Genomic DNA, 5,349 nt, shown 5'->3' with positions numbered 1-5,349 from the left:
TCCGGGCACTTATCCTATCCTACCTTAACTACTGCATCTGCCTCCTCGCTCATCTCCCAGCCTCCTATCTCTCCCCACTCTGATCTGTACTTCATTTTGCTGCAAGAATCATTTCTCAATAGAAACGTTCAGTTCATGTCTACCCACTCCTCAAGAGCCTCCCAACCAACTCTGCATCAAACAGAAATTCCTTACCATTGGCTTTAGAGTATTCAGTCAGCCTGCCCCACCTTACCTCTCCTCACTAATCTCTTTCTACAGCCCAGTGGCACACTCCACTCCTGTGGCGCCAAATGACTTACTGTGTCTGGATCTCACCAGCATTATCCCCTTAGCCTGGAACTCCCTCCCCTCTCATATACACAAGACCACCACTCTCTCTCTCTCCACCTTCAAAGCATTACTAAGGTCACATCTCCTCCAAAAGGCCTTCCCCAATGAAGCCCTCTTGTCCCCATCTCACTCTCCTTTCTGTGTCTCTATACATCTCAATCTGTAACTTTTGGAGACTTGATATTCTCCCCACCCACAACCCTGCAGCACTTATGTATATACCTTTAAATTATGTATTATAAATCACTTATTTATTCATATTAACATCCTTCTCCCCCTCTAGACTGTAAGCTCATCATGGGCAAGGAACATATCTGCTTTATTATACTGTGCTCTCACAAACACTTAATAAAATGCTCTGCATGTAACAAGTGCTCAATAAATACGATTGATTGATTGATTGATTGATAGATACTAAGGGAGGCCAGTATAAGAGACCAGCACTACTCTTGGAGAAACACAGCTCATCTTAACAATGTCCCTAAGATGCTAAACCTCCCCACCTCGATGAGTAGGAAATAAAATGGAGGAACCAAATGGCTTCACATTTAGCACCATCATAAATCTAAATATCTGGTATGTGGTCCAAAAGTATAAGATGTGAAGTGCTGTTGCTGTGGACCTCAGGTCACCCCGATCTGGCTATGGAGTTGCTTATGTGCCCAAGTGTAAACCTGGAAGTGTATATTCCCGACCACTCATTTTTTGCAAAACAATCAATCAGCTAATCAGTGAAGGGTATTTAATGAGTGCTTATTGTGTGCAGAGCATTGTACTAAGCACTTGGTAGAGTACAATACAGCAGTGTTGGTAGTCACGATCCCTGCCCGCAATAAGTATGCAGTTTAGAGGAGGAGATGGCCATTAATATAAATGAATGAATTATGAATATGTACATAAGTACTGTGGGATTGAGGGTGGGGTGGATACCAAGTGCCACAGGTGAAAGTACATAGATGATGCAGAAGAGGGGAAGGAGGTGGGGAAGGAGGGCTTTATCGGGGAAGCCCTCTTGGAGATGTGACTTTAATCAAGCTCTGAAGGTAGAATAATAATAATGATGATATTTGTTAAGTGCTCACTATGTGCCTTGCACTGTTCTAAGCTCTAGGGAAGATACAAGGTAATCAGGTTGTCCCATGTGGGGCTCACAGTCTCATTCCCCATTTTACAGATGAGGTAACTGAGGCATAGAGAAGTTCAGTGACTTACCCAAAATCACACAGCTGACAAGTGGCAGAGTAAGGATTAGAACCCATGACCTCTGACTCCCAAGCCCATGATCTTTCCACTAACCACACTGCTTCTCCTGTCAGAGTGAGTGATGGTCTGAAGTATATGGAGAGGGAGGGAGTTCCTGGCCAGAGGAAGGATGTGGAAAAGGGGTCAACGGTGAGATAGATGATATCAGGGCAAATCAGAAAAGGCTTGGACAGTAGGGAAGATGACAAGGGGGTCCAAAAAAGAGCTATAAGGGGTGAGAAGCATCAGGAATCCTGGGTATGCTGTATGCCACTGGTAAAAATGACAGACTTAAAGACGTGTATATTATATTGTATCTCCTAAGCACTTAGTACAGAGCTCTGCACACAGTAAGTACTCAATGAATAATATTGATTGACTGATTGATTGGATGAGCTGATCTAAAGCTGGATCCATCGTTGCAGGCTCTGGGGATCAGGACTGTTGAGAGATGTTTAATGTTTTCCTCACTTGTGATGAAGTCAAACTTTTCTCTCTTACATCTCTCTGCAAAGGTGGCCAACAGGTTATTTTAGTCTGAAGAGGGATATTTCATAAGATTTATAGGAGGAGCAGTGTGCTCTCCCAAGTGCTCAGCACAAAGTTCTGCACACTGTAAGTATTGAATGAATATCATTGATGGATTGGTCAGACGGCGTGGAGAGGATGCTTCTTCTCCCCACATATTTTTTAAGCGATAATTGTTAAGCACTTACTATGTGTCAAGCACTGTTGTAAGCACTGAGGTAGATACAAATTAATCAGATCAGATGAAGTCTCTGTCCCACATGGGGCTCACAGGCTACGTAGCAGGGAGAAGAGATACTAAATCCCCATTTCACACTTGAGGAACTGAGGCACAGAGATGTTAAATGACTTACCCAAGGGCACACAGCAGGCAAGTGGAAGAGCTGGGATTAGAACCCAGATCTTCTTATTCCCAGGCCTGTGCTCTTTCCACTAGGAAACATGGCTTAATTACATCTACCTTAATAATTATGGTATCTGTTAATCTCTTACTCTGTGCCAGGTACTGTACTAAGCACTGGGGTATGTACAAGTAAATAGGGCTCGATACAGCCCCTGTCCTTTTTGGGGTTCACAATCTCAATCCCCATTTTACAGATGCAGTAACTGAGGCAAAGGGAAATAAAGTGACTTGCTCAAGGTCACAAAGCAGACAGGTGGCAGAGCCGGGATTAGAACCCATGACCTTCTGAGTCCTAGGTCCATGCTCTATCCACTCTGCAATACTGCTTCTATGATCGGGATGCATCCTTGCATCCAGATGCTACAAAGCATCTGTGCCTAGGGTATTTAGGGCAGTGCAGTTCCCAGGAACTGGGCAGTGGCATGGAATTATGGCACTTCTGCTGGCAGCCTGGCACATACAGCTGTGTCCACTCCAAATCTCTTCAGGTCCTTTAACAGTCAGTTTGCGGAACTGCAGAATAGACAGAGAGCTTGGAATCCTGCCTGCCCTTTTCCCTCTCCTTTTCTCCACCCTCCATCTCCAATGAGAAACCCTCTATGTGAAGTGGAGAAACAAGGAGGAAACGGTGCTTCATGGCACCCAAAAGAAGGACACAGCACCCTGAGAACTGGAGTTAAGAGATTCAGACTCAAGAGCATCATTATCCAGCTGTGATTTCCTGGTAACTTGAGGAATCCCGCCACCTCAAGTGACTCCTTTCTGCCCCTCTCCTCTTCAAAGGCTGATTCTGGCACTGTACAAATTGTTAGGTTGCCTGCGAGAGCTGAGTTCCAACAAGATTTGCATGTTGGGTCTCAAAAGGGATCTAGGGGCTCTCAATCCAAATCAAAGGGACTGATTCATTCACTGATAGGTATGGATGAGGGCTCCCAGTGTGCTAGAAACTAAGAGGACCTAACCTTTCTGTTTGACAATGAAGTTCTGGTGGCCCATAGTGATAATTCATATATTATAAATTATTTACTTATGTTAATGTCTGCCTCCACCCCAAACTGCAAGTTCTTTGTTGTCCGGGCAGTTGTCTACCAACTCTGTTTTATCTTACTCTCCAAAGATCTTAGTACCATGCTTTGCACAAACTCAGCACTCAATAGATGTTGGCACTTTACAGAATAGACTCAAAACCTCAGTGCTGCCCTCTGGAAACTGATGGGTTGTTGGACAGGAGTAGGGAGATGCCTGCCCCTTTTGTGGGTTTTTCTTTCCTTTCTGTGGTTTTTGTTTTGTCACTGCTGTTGTTTTTATTCGAGCCTGAGTCCAGAAACAGAGGAAGATTTTGCCTTTTGGCATTTCTCTCTACCTCACCTCACTGTGGAAGCAATGGGATTTAGTGGTTGGAAAGGGGGGAATCTTTTGTAGGCATGGGATGTGACTTTTGCACTGGAGTTAATTCAGGTAGACAGTACAGCCATAGAGTTGTCTTCTCACTGTCAGTGATGAATCCTGCCCAGTAAATTTTCTCCATTTCTGTTCAGTCTTCCTAACCTCAACATGGCATGGGTCACCACAGTGGCATTCCTCAAGGGTGATTATCAGTGGATTGGAAGCCCAGAAAAAGACACCTCTGTATGTTACCTTTTCTTACCCACAGTTCAATTCCTGAAACTAGACATTGATTGCCATGGGTATGAATTTGAGAGTAAAGCAGAAGTAGTTGAATGCTTTCATTGAATTTAATTTTTCTCCCTTTTCATAACTCTAGCAAAGAGAATATAAGTTCCCTTGCCAGGCAGCAGAGCAGTATATGGGCCAGAATGACTCATAGCTATGAGGAATGAGCTGACTAGGTTAGAAAAGAGATTTTGAGAAGATTGTTAAAGCAAGAAATATCAAAAACACCAAACCAGGTACTACAAATAATTTAAGCAAGGATGCAACAAAAGACAATCAGTGGTATTTTAATGAGCCTGAACTAAGTGATCCCTGTCCATAAGGAACTCAATATCTATCCTTATATGTGTAGTGTTGGCACATTGTTCTTTTCAGGCATAACTTCATGCCCATATGGGATCTCACTTTTGGCAGAGTCATCTTCAACTTTGAATCTCAGCTCAATATGTTTTTAGTATTACCTCTTTGATCTCCACAATCTTTTTAATTTTAATTGTAGTAGATGGGATCAATCAGTCAATGGCATGTACTAAGCTGGTGTTGGGGAAAGTTCAGCAGAAGCAAGAAACATGTGACTTAGCCGTTAGCCTTGTAACCCTCACATCTGAATGACCGATAAAAGTTCAAGCACCCAAAGCCACCTCAATTACTTTCAGCAACTAGTTTAGCCAATAACCAGCTTTGGAAATGGGGTTAACACACTAGAAGATGCACTCATACCGTAGGGTATAAGGACCATAGTTTCTTTTGTAATTTCTTAAGTACTTAGTAGGTGTCAAGCACCATATTGAGGTAAATGCAAGGTAATCAAGTTGGACACAATCCCTATCCTATGTAGAGCTCACAGTCTTATTCAGAGGGAGAACAATAATAATAATAATAATGATTACGGTGTTTGTCAAAAGCTTACTTTGTGCTGGTTACTGTACTAAGAGCTGGGGTGAGTACACGTGGGGTTCACAGTCTCAATCCCCGCCCTACAGATGAGGTAATTGAGGCACAGAGAAGTGAAGTGATTTGCCCAAGGTCATACAGCAGACAGATTAAAACCCAGGTACTTCTGACTCCCAGGCCCATGCACTTAAACAATGCTTGCTCTTCGCTCTTCTGGATCTGAAGAGGAGCGGGGTGAGGGAATGTCAAATGAGTTTATCAGGAGAGTAGATTCT

This window comes from Ornithorhynchus anatinus, chromosome 2, assembly GCF_004115215.2.
Source record: "Ornithorhynchus anatinus isolate Pmale09 chromosome 2, mOrnAna1.pri.v4, whole genome shotgun sequence".
Lineage (NCBI taxonomy): Eukaryota > Metazoa > Chordata > Mammalia > Monotremata > Ornithorhynchidae > Ornithorhynchus > Ornithorhynchus anatinus.
The sequence above is the reverse complement of the archived record's forward strand: the minus strand, read 5'-3'. Positions refer to the sequence as shown.